The following is a 14,978-nucleotide window of genomic DNA, read 5'->3' as shown; positions in this document are numbered from 1 at the left end:
AGAATTCCCTGATAGCACCTTCTCTGTGCCTGGGAAGCAGAAGTGTTCACATTGCTTCGCAAGAATCGCTTTTGTGCAGAAAACAGTAACTCTTGTTCAGAACGAAAGAAAGCACAGAGCCCCAGATTCTATGTTGTCCTGGAGAGCTTGCAGAGCACTGGGGAAAGGCAGGCAGAGAATTCCCTGATAGCACCTTCTCTGTGCCTGTTCACATTGCTTCGCAGAATCGCTTTTGTGCAGAAAACACTAACACTTGTTCAGAAGGAAAGAAAGCACAGAGCTCCGGATTTTATGTTGTCCTGGAGAGCTTGCAGAGCACTGGGGAAAGGCAGGCAGAGAATTCCTTGCTAGCACCTTCTCTGTGCCTGGGAAGCAGAAGTGTTCACATTGCTTCACAAGAATCGCTTTTGTGCAGAAAACACTAACACTTGTTCAGAACGAAAGAAAGCACAGAGCCCCAGATTTTATGTTGTCCTGGAGAGCTTGCAGAGCACTGGGGAAAGGGAAACAGAGAATTCCTTGCTAGCACCTTCTCTGTGCCTGGCTAAGCAGAAGTGTTCACATTGCTTCGCAGAATCACTTTTGTGCAGAAAACAGTAACACTTCTTCAGAACGAAAGAAAGCACAGAGCCCCAGATTTTATGTTGTCCTGGAGAGCTTGCAGAGCACTGGGGAAAGGCAGGCAGAGAATTCCCTGATAGCACCTTCTCTGTGCCTGTTCACATTGCTTCGCAGAATCGCTTTTGTGCAGAAAACAGTAACACTTGTTCAGAAGGAAAGAAAGCAAAGAGCCCCAGATATTATGTTGCCCTGGAGAGCTTGCAGAGCACTGGGGAAAGGCAGGCAGAGAATTCCCTGCTAGCACCTTCTCTGTGCCTGGGAAGCAGAAGTGTTCACATTGCTTCGCAAGAATCGCTTTTGTGCAGAAAACACTAACACTTGTTCAGAAGGAAAGAAAGCACAGAGCCCCAGATTTTATGTTGTCCTGGAGAGCTTGCAGAGCACTGGGGAAAGGCAGGCAGAGAATTCCCTGCTAGCACCTTCTCTGTGCCTGGGAAGCAGAAGTGTTCACATTGCTTGGCAGAATCGCTTTTGTGCAGAAAACAGTAACACTTGTTCAGAACGAAAGAAAGCACAGAGCCCCAGATTCTATGTTGTCCTGGAGAGCTTGCAGAGCACTGGGGAAAGGCAGGCAGAGAATTCCCTGCTAGCACCTTCTCTGTGCCTGGGAAGCAGAAGTGTTCACATTGCTTCGCAAGAATTGCTTTTGTGCAGAAAACACTAACACTTGTTCAGAACGAAAGAAAGCACAGAGCCCCAGATTCTATGTTGTCCTGGAGAGCTTGCAGAGCACTGGGGAAAGGCAGGCAGAGAATTACCTGCTAGCACCTTCTCAGTGCCTGGGAAGCAGAAGTGTTCACATTGCTTCGCACAATCGCTTTTGTGCAGAAAACAGTAACACTTGTTCAGAAGGAAAGAAAGCACAGAGCCCCAGATTCTATGTTGTCCTGGAGAGCTTGCAGAGCACTGGGGAAAGTCAGGCAGAGAGTTCCCTGATAGCACCTTCTCTGTGCCTGTTCACATTGCTTCGCAGAATCGCTTTTGTGCAGAAAACACTAACACTTGTTCAGAAGGAAAGAAAGCACAGAGCCCCAGATTTTATGTTGTCCTGGAGAGCTTGCAGAGCACTGGGGAAAGGCAGGCAGAGAATTCCTTGCTAGCACCTTCTCTGTGCCTGGGAAGCAGAAGTGTTCACATTGCTTCGCAAGAATCGCTTTTGTGCAGAAAACAGTAACACTTGTTCAGAACAAAAGAAAGCACACAGCCCCAGATTCTATGTTGTCCTGGAGAGCTTGCAGAGCTCTGGGGAAAGGCAGGCAGAGAATTACCTGCTAGCACCTTCTCTGTGCCTGGGAAGCAGAAGTGTTCACATTGCTTGGCAGAATCGCTTTTGTGCAGAAAACACTAACACTTGTTCATAACGAAAGAAAGCACAGAGCCCCAGATTCTATGTTGTCCTGGAGAGCTTGCAGAGCACTGGGGAAAGGCAGGCAGAGAATTCCCTGATAGCACCTTCTCTGTGCCTGGGAAGCAGAAGTGTTCACATTGCTTCGCAAGAATCGCTTTTGTGCAGAAAACAGTAACACTTGTTCAGAACGAAAGAAAGCACAGAGCCCCAGATTCTATGTTGTCCTGGAGAGCTTGCAGAGCACTGGGGAAAGGCAGGCAGAGAGTTCCCTGATAGCACCTTCTCTGTGCCTGTTCACATTGCTTCGCAGAATCGCTTTTGTGCAGAAAACAGTAACACTTGTTCAGAACGAAAGAAAGCACAGAGCCCCAGATTCTATGTTGTCCTGGAGAGCTTGCAGAGCACTGGGGAAAGGCAGGCAGAGAATTCCCTGCTAGCACCTTCTCTGTGCCTGGGAAGCAGAAGTGTTCACATTGCTTCGCAGAATCGCTTTTGTGCAGAAAACAGTAACACTTGTTCAGAAGGAAAGAAAGCACAGAGCCCCAGATTTTATGTTGTCCTGGAGAGCTTGCAGAGCACTGGGGAAAGGCAGGCAGAGAATTCCTTGCTAGCACCTTCTCTGTGCCTGGGAAGCAGAAGTGTTCACATTGCTTCACAAGAATCGCTTTTGTGCAGAAAACACTAACACTTGTTCAGAACGAAAGAAAGCACAGAGCCCCAGATTTTATGTTGTCCTGGAGAGCTTGCAGAGCACTGGGGAAAGGGAAACAGAAAATTCCTTGCTAGCACCTTCTCTGTGCCTGGCTAAGCAGAACTGTTCACATTGCTTCGCAGAATCGCTTTTGTGCAGAAAACAGTAACACTTCTTCAGAACGAAAGAAAGCACAGAGCCCCAGATTCTATGTTGTCCTGGAGAGCTTGCAGAGCACTGGGGAAAGGCAGGCAGAGAGTTCCCTGATAGCACCTTCTCTGTGCCTGTTCACATTGCTTGGCAGAATCGCTTTTGTGCAGAAAACACTAACACTTGTTCAGAAGGAAAGAAAGCACAGAGCCCCAGATTTGCTGTTGTCCTGGAGAGCTTGCAGAGCACTGGGGAAAGGCAGGCAGAGAATTCCCTGCTAGCACCTTCTCTGTGCCTGGGAAGCAGAAGTGTTCACATTGCTTCGCAGAATCGCTTTTGTGCAGAAAACAGTAACACTTGTTCAGAAGGAAAGAAAGCACAGAGCCCCAGATTTTATGTTGTCCTGGAGAGCTTGCAGAGCACTGGGGAAAGGCAGGCAGAGAATTCCTTGCTAGCACCTTCTCTGTGCCTGGGAAGCAGAAGTGTTCACATTGCTTCACAAGAATCGCTTTTGTGCAGAAAACACTAACACTTGTTCAGAACGAAAGAAAGCACAGAGCCCCAGATTTTATGTTGTCCTGGAGAGCTTGCAGAGCACTGGGGAAAGGCAAACACAGAATTCCTTGCTAGCACCTTCTCTGTGCCTGGGAAGCAGAAGTGTTCACATTGCTTCGCAGAATCGCTTTTGTGCAGAAAACAGTAACACTTGTTCAGAAGGAAAGAAAGCACAGAGCCCCAGATTCTATGTTGTCCTGGAGAGCTTGCAGAGCACTGGGGAAAGGCAGGCAGAGAATTCCCTGATAGCACCTTCTCTGTGCCTGGGAAGCAGAAGTGTTCACATTGCTTCGCAAGAATCGCTTTTGTGCAGAAAACAGTAACTCTTGTTCAGAACGAAAGAAAGCACAGAGCCCCAGATTCTATGTTGTCCTGGAGAGCTTGCAGAGCACTGGGGAAAGGCAGGCAGAGAATTCCCTGATAGCACCTTCTCTGTGCCTGTTCACATTGCTTCGCAGAATCGCTTTTGTGCAGAAAACACTAACACTTGTTCAGAAGGAAAGAAAGCACAGAGCTCCGGATTTTATGTTGTCCTGGAGAGCTTGCAGAGCACTGGGGAAAGGCAGGCAGAGAATTCCTTGCTAGCACCTTCTCTGTGCCTGGGAAGCAGAAGTGTTCACATTGCTTCACAAGAATCGCTTTTGTGCAGAAAACACTAACACTTGTTCAGAACGAAAGAAAGCACAGAGCCCCAGATTTTATGTTGTCCTGGAGAGCTTGCAGAGCACTGGGGAAAGGGAAACAGAGAATTCCTTGCTAGCACCTTCTCTGTGCCTGGCTAAGCAGAAGTGTTCACATTGCTTCGCAGAATCACTTTTGTGCAGAAAACAGTAACACTTCTTCAGAACGAAAGAAAGCACAGAGCCCCAGATTTTATGTTGTCCTGGAGAGCTTGCAGAGCACTGGGGAAAGGCAGGCAGAGAATTCCCTGATAGCACCTTCTCTGTGCCTGTTCACATTGCTTCGCAGAATCGCTTTTGTGCAGAAAACAGTAACACTTGTTCAGAAGGAAAGAAAGCAAAGAGCCCCAGATATTATGTTGCCCTGGAGAGCTTGCAGAGCACTGGGGAAAGGCAGGCAGAGAATTCCCTGCTAGCACCTTCTCTGTGCCTGGGAAGCAGAAGTGTTCACATTGCTTCGCAAGAATCGCTTTTGTGCAGAAAACACTAACACTTGTTCAGAAGGAAAGAAAGCACAGAGCCCCAGATTTTATGTTGTCCTGGAGAGCTTGCAGAGCACTGGGGAAAGGCAGGCAGAGAATTCCCTGCTAGCACCTTCTCTGTGCCTGGGAAGCAGAAGTGTTCACATTGCTTGGCAGAATCGCTTTTGTGCAGAAAACAGTAACACTTGTTCAGAACGAAAGAAAGCACAGAGCCCCAGATTCTATGTTGTCCTGGAGAGCTTGCAGAGCACTGGGGAAAGGCAGGCAGAGAATTCCCTGCTAGCACCTTCTCTGTGCCTGGGAAGCAGAAGTGTTCACATTGCTTCGCAAGAATTGCTTTTGTGCAGAAAACACTAACACTTGTTCAGAACGAAAGAAAGCACAGAGCCCCAGATTCTATGTTGTCCTGGAGAGCTTGCAGAGCACTGGGGAAAGGCAGGCAGAGAATTACCTGCTAGCACCTTCTCAGTGCCTGGGAAGCAGAAGTGTTCACATTGCTTCGCACAATCGCTTTTGTGCAGAAAACAGTAACACTTGTTCAGAAGGAAAGAAAGCACAGAGCCCCAGATTCTATGTTGTCCTGGAGAGCTTGCAGAGCACTGGGGAAAGTCAGGCAGAGAGTTCCCTGATAGCACCTTCTCTGTGCCTGTTCACATTGCTTCGCAGAATCGCTTTTGTGCAGAAAACACTAACACTTGTTCAGAAGGAAAGAAAGCACAGAGCCCCAGATTTTATGTTGTCCTGGAGAGCTTGCAGAGCACTGGGGAAAGGCAGGCAGAGAATTCCTTGCTAGCACCTTCTCTGTGCCTGGGAAGCAGAAGTGTTCACATTGCTTCGCAAGAATCGCTTTTGTGCAGAAAACAGTAACACTTGTTCAGAACAAAAGAAAGCACACAGCCCCAGATTCTATGTTGTCCTGGAGAGCTTGCAGAGCTCTGGGGAAAGGCAGGCAGAGAATTACCTGCTAGCACCTTCTCTGTGCCTGGGAAGCAGAAGTGTTCACATTGCTTGGCAGAATCGCTTTTGTGCAGAAAACAGTAACACTTGTTCATAACGAAAGAAAGCACAGAGCCCCAGATTCTATGTTGTCCTGGAGAGCTTGCAGAGCACTGGGGAAAGGCAGGCAGAGAATTCCCTGATAGCACCTTCTCTGTGCCTGGGAAGCAGAAGTGTTCACATTGCTTCGCAAGAATCGCTTTTGTGCAGAAAACAGTAACACTTGTTCAGAACGAAAGAAAGCACAGAGCCCCAGATTCTATGTTGTCCTGGAGAGCTTGCAGAGCACTGGGGAAAGGCAGGCAGAGAGTTCCCTGATAGCACCTTCTCTGTGCCTGTTCACATTGCTTCGCAGAATCGCTTTTGTGCAGAAAACAGTAACACTTGTTCAGAACGAAAGAAAGCACAGAGCCCCAGATTCTATGTTGTCCTGGAGAGCTTGCAGAGCACTGGGGAAAGGCAGGCAGAGAATTCCCTGCTAGCACCTTCTCTGTGCCTGGGAAGCAGAAGTGTTCACATTGCTTCGCAGAATCGCTTTTGTGCAGAAAACAGTAACACTTGTTCAGAAGGAAAGAAAGCACAGAGCCCCAGATTTTATGTTGTCCTGGAGAGCTTGCAGAGCACTGGGGAAAGGCAGGCAGAGAATTCCTTGCTAGCACCTTCTCTGTGCCTGGGAAGCAGAAGTGTTCACATTGCTTCACAAGAATCGCTTTTGTGCAGAAAACACTAACACTTGTTCAGAACGAAAGAAAGCACAGAGCCCCAGATTCTATGTTGTCCTGGAGAGCTTGCAGAGCACTGGGGAAAGGCAGGCAGAGAATTCCCTGATAGCACCTTCTCTGTGCCTGGGAAGCAGAAGTGTTCACATTGCTTCGCAAGAATCGCTTTTGTGCAGAAAACAGTAACACTTGTTCAGAACGAAAGAAAGCACAGAGCCCCAGATTCTATGTTGTCCTGGAGAGCTTGCAGAGCACTGGGGAAAGGCAGGCAGAGAGTTCCCTGATAGCACCTTCTCTGTGCCTGTTCACATTGCTTCGCAGAATCGCTTTTGTGCAGAAAACAGTAACACTTGTTCAGAACGAAAGAAAGCACAGAGCCCCAGATTCTATGTTGTCCTGGAGAGCTTGCAGAGCACTGGGGAAAGGCAGGCAGAGAATTCCCTGCTAGCACCTTCTCTGTGCCTGGGAAGCAGAAGTGTTCACATTGCTTCGCAGAATCGCTTTTGTGCAGAAAACAGTAACACTTGTTCAGAAGGAAAGAAAGCACAGAGCCCCAGATTTTATGTTGTCCTGGAGAGCTTGCAGAGCACTGGGGAAAGGCAGGCAGAGAATTCCTTGCTAGCACCTTCTCTGTGCCTGGGAAGCAGAAGTGTTCACATTGCTTCACAAGAATCGCTTTTGTGCAGAAAACACTAACACTTGTTCAGAACGAAAGAAAGCACAGAGCCCCAGATTTTATGTTGTCCTGGAGAGCTTGCAGAGCACTGGGGAAAGGGAAACAGAAAATTCCTTGCTAGCACCTTCTCTGTGCCTGGCTAAGCAGAACTGTTCACATTGCTTCGCAGAATCGCTTTTGTGCAGAAAACAGTAACACTTCTTCAGAACGAAAGAAAGCACAGAGCCCCAGATTCTATGTTGTCCTGGAGAGCTTGCAGAGCACTGGGGAAAGGCAGGCAGAGAGTTCCCTGATAGCACCTTCTCTGTGCCTGTTCACATTGCTTGGCAGAATCGCTTTTGTGCAGAAAACACTAACACTTGTTCAGAAGGAAAGAAAGCACAGAGCCCCAGATTTGCTGTTGTCCTGGAGAGCTTGCAGAGCACTGGGGAAAGGCAGGCAGAGAATTCCCTGCTAGCACCTTCTCTGTGCCTGGGAAGCAGAAGTGTTCACATTGCTTCGCAGAATCGCTTTTGTGCAGAAAACAGTAACACTTGTTCAGAAGGAAAGAAAGCACAGAGCCCCAGATTTTATGTTGTCCTGGAGAGCTTGCAGAGCACTGGGGAAAGGCAGGCAGAGAATTCCTTGCTAGCACCTTCTCTGTGCCTGGGAAGCAGAAGTGTTCACATTGCTTCACAAGAATCGCTTTTGTGCAGAAAACACTAACACTTGTTCAGAACGAAAGAAAGCACAGAGCCCCAGATTTTATGTTGTCCTGGAGAGCTTGCAGAGCACTGGGGAAAGGCAAACACAGAATTCCTTGCTAGCACCTTCTCTGTGCCTGGGAAGCAGAAGTGTTCACATTGCTTCGCAGAATCGCTTTTGTGCAGAAAACAGTAACACTTGTTCAGAAGGAAAGAAAGCACAGAGCCCCAGATTCTATGTTGTCCTGGAGAGCTTGCAGAGCACTGGGGAAAGGCAGGCAGAGAATTCCCTGATAGCACCTTCTCTGTGCCTGGGAAGCAGAAGTGTTCACATTGCTTCGCAAGAATCGCTTTTGTGCAGAAAACAGTAACTCTTGTTCAGAACGAAAGAAAGCACAGAGCCCCAGATTCTATGTTGTCCTGGAGAGCTTGCAGAGCACTGGGGAAAGGCAGGCAGAGAATTCCCTGATAGCACCTTCTCTGTGCCTGTTCACATTGCTTCGCAGAATCGCTTTTGTGCAGAAAACACTAACACTTGTTCAGAAGGAAAGAAAGCACAGAGCTCCGGATTTTATGTTGTCCTGGAGAGCTTGCAGAGCACTGGGGAAAGGCAGGCAGAGAATTCCTTGCTAGCACCTTCTCTGTGCCTGGGAAGCAGAAGTGTTCACATTGCTTCACAAGAATCGCTTTTGTGCAGAAAACACTAACACTTGTTCAGAACGAAAGAAAGCACAGAGCCCCAGATTTTATGTTGTCCTGGAGAGCTTGCAGAGCACTGGGGAAAGGGAAACAGAGAATTCCTTGCTAGCACCTTCTCTGTGCCTGGCTAAGCAGAAGTGTTCACATTGCTTCGCAGAATCACTTTTGTGCAGAAAACAGTAACACTTCTTCAGAACGAAAGAAAGCACAGAGCCCCAGATTTTATGTTGTCCTGGAGAGCTTGCAGAGCACTGGGGAAAGGCAGGCAGAGAATTCCCTGATAGCACCTTCTCTGTGCCTGTTCACATTGCTTCGCAGAATCGCTTTTGTGCAGAAAACAGTAACACTTGTTCAGAAGGAAAGAAAGCAAAGAGCCCCAGATATTATGTTGCCCTGGAGAGCTTGCAGAGCACTGGGGAAAGGCAGGCAGAGAATTCCCTGCTAGCACCTTCTCTGTGCCTGGGAAGCAGAAGTGTTCACATTGCTTCGCAAGAATCGCTTTTGTGCAGAAAACACTAACACTTGTTCAGAAGGAAAGAAAGCACAGAGCCCCAGATTTTATGTTGTCCTGGAGAGCTTGCAGAGCACTGGGGAAAGGCAGGCAGAGAATTCCCTGCTAGCACCTTCTCTGTGCCTGGGAAGCAGAAGTGTTCACATTGCTTGGCAGAATCGCTTTTGTGCAGAAAACAGTAACACTTGTTCAGAACGAAAGAAAGCACAGAGCCCCAGATTCTATGTTGTCCTGGAGAGCTTGCAGAGCACTGGGGAAAGGCAGGCAGAGAATTCCCTGCTAGCACCTTCTCTGTGCCTGGGAAGCAGAAGTGTTCACATTGCTTCGCAAGAATTGCTTTTGTGCAGAAAACACTAACACTTGTTCAGAACGAAAGAAAGCACAGAGCCCCAGATTCTATGTTGTCCTGGAGAGCTTGCAGAGCACTGGGGAAAGGCAGGCAGAGAATTACCTGCTAGCACCTTCTCAGTGCCTGGGAAGCAGAAGTGTTCACATTGCTTCGCACAATCGCTTTTGTGCAGAAAACAGTAACACTTGTTCAGAAGGAAAGAAAGCACAGAGCCCCAGATTCTATGTTGTCCTGGAGAGCTTGCAGAGCACTGGGGAAAGTCAGGCAGAGAGTTCCCTGATAGCACCTTCTCTGTGCCTGTTCACATTGCTTCGCAGAATCGCTTTTGTGCAGAAAACACTAACACTTGTTCAGAAGGAAAGAAAGCACAGAGCCCCAGATTTTATGTTGTCCTGGAGAGCTTGCAGAGCACTGGGGAAAGGCAGGCAGAGAATTCCTTGCTAGCACCTTCTCTGTGCCTGGGAAGCAGAAGTGTTCACATTGCTTCGCAAGAATCGCTTTTGTGCAGAAAACAGTAACACTTGTTCAGAACAAAAGAAAGCACACAGCCCCAGATTCTATGTTGTCCTGGAGAGCTTGCAGAGCTCTGGGGAAAGGCAGGCAGAGAATTACCTGCTAGCACCTTCTCTGTGCCTGGGAAGCAGAAGTGTTCACATTGCTTGGCAGAATCGCTTTTGTGCAGAAAACAGTAACACTTGTTCATAACGAAAGAAAGCACAGAGCCCCAGATTCTATGTTGTCCTGGAGAGCTTGCAGAGCACTGGGGAAAGGCAGGCAGAGAATTCCCTGATAGCACCTTCTCTGTGCCTGGGAAGCAGAAGTGTTCACATTGCTTCGCAAGAATCGCTTTTGTGCAGAAAACAGTAACACTTGTTCAGAACGAAAGAAAGCACAGAGCCCCAGATTCTATGTTGTCCTGGAGAGCTTGCAGAGCACTGGGGAAAGGCAGGCAGAGAGTTCCCTGATAGCACCTTCTCTGTGCCTGTTCACATTGCTTCGCAGAATCGCTTTTGTGCAGAAAACAGTAACACTTGTTCAGAACGAAAGAAAGCACAGAGCCCCAGATTCTATGTTGTCCTGGAGAGCTTGCAGAGCACTGGGGAAAGGCAGGCAGAGAATTCCCTGCTAGCACCTTCTCTGTGCCTGGGAAGCAGAAGTGTTCACATTGCTTCGCAGAATCGCTTTTGTGCAGAAAACAGTAACACTTGTTCAGAAGGAAAGAAAGCACAGAGCCCCAGATTTTATGTTGTCCTGGAGAGCTTGCAGAGCACTGGGGAAAGGCAGGCAGAGAATTCCTTGCTAGCACCTTCTCTGTGCCTGGGAAGCAGAAGTGTTCACATTGCTTCACAAGAATCGCTTTTGTGCAGAAAACACTAACACTTGTTCAGAACGAAAGAAAGCACAGAGCCCCAGATTTTATGTTGTCCTGGAGAGCTTGCAGAGCACTGGGGAAAGGGAAACAGAAAATTCCTTGCTAGCACCTTCTCTGTGCCTGGCTAAGCAGAACTGTTCACATTGCTTCGCAGAATCGCTTTTGTGCAGAAAACAGTAACACTTCTTCAGAACGAAAGAAAGCACAGAGCCCCAGATTCTATGTTGTCCTGGAGAGCTTGCAGAGCACTGGGGAAAGGCAGGCAGAGAGTTCCCTGATAGCACCTTCTCTGTGCCTGTTCACATTGCTTCGCAGAATCGCTTTTGTGCAGAAAACACTAACACTTGTTCAGAACGAAAGAAAGCACAGAGCCCCAGATTTGCTGTTGTCCTGGAGAGCTTGCAGAGCACTGGGGAAAGGCAGGCAGAGAATTCCCTGCTAGCACCTTCTCTGTGCCTGGGAAGCAGAAGTGTTCACATTGCTTCGCAGAATCGCTTTTGTGCAGAAAACAGTAACACTTGTTCAGAAGGAAAGAAAGCACAGAGCCCCAGATTTTATGTTGTCCTGGAGAGCTTGCAGAGCACTGGGGAAAGGCAGGCAGAGAATTCCTTGCTAGCACCTTCTCTGTGCCTGGGAAGCAGAAGTGTTCACATTGCTTCACAAGAATCGCTTTTGTGCAGAAAACACTAACACTTGTTCAGAACGAAAGAAAGCACAGAGCCCCAGATTTTATGTTGTTCTGGAGAGCTTGCAGAGCACTGGGGAAAGGGAAACAGAGAATTCCTTGCTAGCACCTTCTCTGTGCCTGGCTAAGCAGAAGTGTTCACATTGCTTCGCAGAATCGCTTTTGTGCAGAAAACAGTAACACTTCTTCAGAACGAAAGAAAGCACAGAGCCCCAGATTTTATGTTGTCCTGGAGAGCTTGCAGAGCACTGGGGAAAGGCAGGCAGAGAATTCCCTGATAGCACCTTCTCTGTGCCTGTTCACATTGCTTCGCAGAATCGCTTTTGTGCAGAAAACAGTAACACTTGTTCAGAAGGAAAGAAAGCAAAGAGCCCCAGATATTATGTTGCCCTGGAGAGCTTGCAGAGCACTGGGGAAAGGCAGGCAGAGAATTCCCTGATAGCACCTTCTCTGTGCCTGGGAAGCAGAAGTGTTCACATTGCTTCGCAAGAATCGCTTTTGTGCAGAAAACAGTAACACTTGTTCAGAACGAAAGAAAGCACACAGCCCCAGATTCTATGTTGTCCTGGAGAGCTTGCAGAGCTCTGGGGAAAGGCAGGCAGAGAATTCCCTGCTAGCACCTTCTCTGTGCCTGGGAAGCAGAAGTGTTCACATTGCTTGGCAGAATCGCTTTTGTGCAGAAAACAGTAACACTTGTTCAGAAGGAAAGAAAGCACAGAGCCCCAGATTCTATGTTGTCCTGGAGAGCTTGCAGAGCACTGGGGAAAGGCAGGCAGAGAATTCCCTGATAGCACCTTCTCTGTGCCTGGGAAGCAGAAGTGTTCACATTGCTTCGCAAGAATCGCTTTTGTGCAGAAAACAGTAACACTTGTTCAGAACGAAAGAAAGCACAGAGCCCCAGATTCTATGTTGTCCTGGAGAGCTTGCAGAGCACTGGGGAAAGGCAGGCAGAGAGTTCCCTGATAGCACCTTCTCTGTGCCTGTTCACATTGCTTCGCAGAATCGCTTTTGTGCAGAAAACACTAACACTTGTTCAGAAGGAAAGAAAGCACAGAGCCCCAGATTTTATGTTGTCCTGGAGAGCTTGCAGAGCACTGGGGAAAGGCAGGCAGAGAATTCCTTGCTAGCACCTTCTCTGTGCCTGGGAAGCAGAAGTGTTCACATTGCTTCGCAAGAATCGCTTTTGTGCAGAAAACAGTAACACTTGTTCAGAACAAAAGAAAGCACACAGCCCCAGATTCTATGTTGTCCTGGAGAGCTTGCAGAGCTCTGGGGAAAGGCAGGCAGAGAATTACCTGCTAGCACCTTCTCTGTGCCTGGGAAGCAGAAGTGTTCACATTGCTTGGCAGAATCGCTTTTGTGCAGAAAACAGTAACACTTGTTCATAACGAAAGAAAGCACAGAGCCCCAGATTCTATGTTGTCCTGGAGAGCTTGCAGAGCACTGGGGAAAGGCAGGCAGAGAATTCCCTGATAGCACCTTCTCTGTGCCTGGGAAGCAGAAGTGTTCACATTGCTTCGCAAGAATCGCTTTTGTGCAGAAAACAGTAACACTTGTTCAGAACGAAAGAAAGCACAGAGCCCCAGATTCTATGTTGTCCTGGAGAGCTTGCAGAGCACTGGGGAAAGGCAGGCAGAGAGTTCCCTGATAGCACCTTCTCTGTGCCTGTTCACATTGCTTCGCAGAATCGCTTTTGTGCAGAAAACAGTAACACTTGTTCAGAACGAAAGAAAGCACAGAGCCCCAGATTCTATGTTGTCCTGGAGAGCTTGCAGAGCACTGGGGAAAGGCAGGCAGAGAATTCCCTGCTAGCACCTTCTCTGTGCCTGGGAAGCAGAAGTGTTCACATTGCTTCGCAGAATCGCTTTTGTGCAGAAAACAGTAACACTTGTTCAGAAGGAAAGAAAGCACAGAGCCCCAGATTTTATGTTGTCCTGGAGAGCTTGCAGAGCACTGGGGAAAGGCAGGCAGAGAATTCCTTGCTAGCACCTTCTCTGTGCCTGGGAAGCAGAAGTGTTCACATTGCTTCACAAGAATCGCTTTTGTGCAGAAAACACTAACACTTGTTCAGAACGAAAGAAAGCACAGAGCCCCAGATTTTATGTTGTCCTGGAGAGCTTGCAGAGCACTGGGGAAAGGGAAACAGAAAATTCCTTGCTAGCACCTTCTCTGTGCCTGGCTAAGCAGAACTGTTCACATTGCTTCGCAGAATCGCTTTTGTGCAGAAAACAGTAACACTTCTTCAGAACGAAAGAAAGCACAGAGCCCCAGATTCTATGTTGTCCTGGAGAGCTTGCAGAGCACTGGGGAAAGGCAGGCAGAGAGTTCCCTGATAGCACCTTCTCTGTGCCTGTTCACATTGCTTGGCAGAATCGCTTTTGTGCAGAAAACACTAACACTTGTTCAGAAGGAAAGAAAGCACAGAGCCCCAGATTTGCTGTTGTCCTGGAGAGCTTGCAGAGCACTGGGGAAAGGCAGGCAGAGAATTCCCTGCTAGCACCTTCTCTGTGCCTGGGAAGCAGAAGTGTTCACATTGCTTCGCAGAATCGCTTTTGTGCAGAAAACAGTAACACTTGTTCAGAAGGAAAGAAAGCACAGAGCCCCAGATTTTATGTTGTCCTGGAGAGCTTGCAGAGCACTGGGGAAAGGCAGGCAGAGAATTCCTTGCTAGCACCTTCTCTGTGCCTGGGAAGCAGAAGTGTTCACATTGCTTCACAAGAATCGCTTTTGTGCAGAAAACACTAACACTTGTTCAGAACGAAAGAAAGCACAGAGCCCCAGATTTTATGTTGTTCTGGAGAGCTTGCAGAGCACTGGGGAAAGGGAAACAGAGAATTCCTTGCTAGCACCTTCTCTGTGCCTGGCTAAGCAGAAGTGTTCACATTGCTTCGCAGAATCGCTTTTGTGCAGAAAACAGTAACACTTCTTCAGAACGAAAGAAAGCACAGAGCCCCAGATTTTATGTTGTCCTGGAGAGCTTGCAGAGCACTGGGGAAAGGCAGGCAGAGAATTCCCTGATAGCACCTTCTCTGTGCCTGTTCACATTGCTTCGCAGAATCGCTTTTGTGCAGAAAACAGTAACACTTGTTCAGAAGGAAAGAAAGCAAAGAGCCCCAGATATTATGTTGCCCTGGAGAGCTTGCAGAGCACTGGGGAAAGGCAGGCAGAGAATTCCCTGATAGCACCTTCTCTGTGCCTGGGAAGCAGAAGTGTTCACATTGCTTCGCAAGAATCGCTTTTGTGCAGAAAACAGTAACACTTGTTCAGAACGAAAGAAAGCACACAGCCCCAGATTCTATGTTGTCCTGGAGAGCTTGCAGAGCTCTGGGGAAAGGCAGGCAGAGAATTCCCTGCTAGCACCTTCTCTGTGCCTGGGAAGCAGAAGTGTTCACATTGCTTGGCAGAATCGCTTTTGTGCAGAAAACAGTAACACTTGTTCAGGAGGAAAGAAAGCACAGAGCCCCAGATTCTATGTTGTCCTGGAGAGCTTGCAGAGCACTGGGGAAAGGCAGGCAGAGAATTCCCTGATAGCACCTTCTCTGTGCCTGGGAAGCAGAAGTGTTCACATTGCTTCGCAAGAATCGCTTTTGTGCAGAAAACAGTAACACTTGTTCAGAACGAAAGAAAGCACAGAGCCCCAGATTCTATGTTGTCCTGGAGAGCTTGCAGAGCACTGGGGAAAGGCAGGCAGAGAGTTCCCTGATAGCACCTTCTCTGTGCCTGTTCACATTGCTTCGCAGAATCGCTTTTGTGCAGAAAAC

The sequence above is a fragment of the Strix aluco genome, chromosome 30, assembly GCF_031877795.1.
Source record: "Strix aluco isolate bStrAlu1 chromosome 30, bStrAlu1.hap1, whole genome shotgun sequence".
NCBI lineage: Eukaryota > Metazoa > Chordata > Aves > Strigiformes > Strigidae > Strix > Strix aluco.
Note: the sequence above shows the minus strand (reverse complement) of the source record.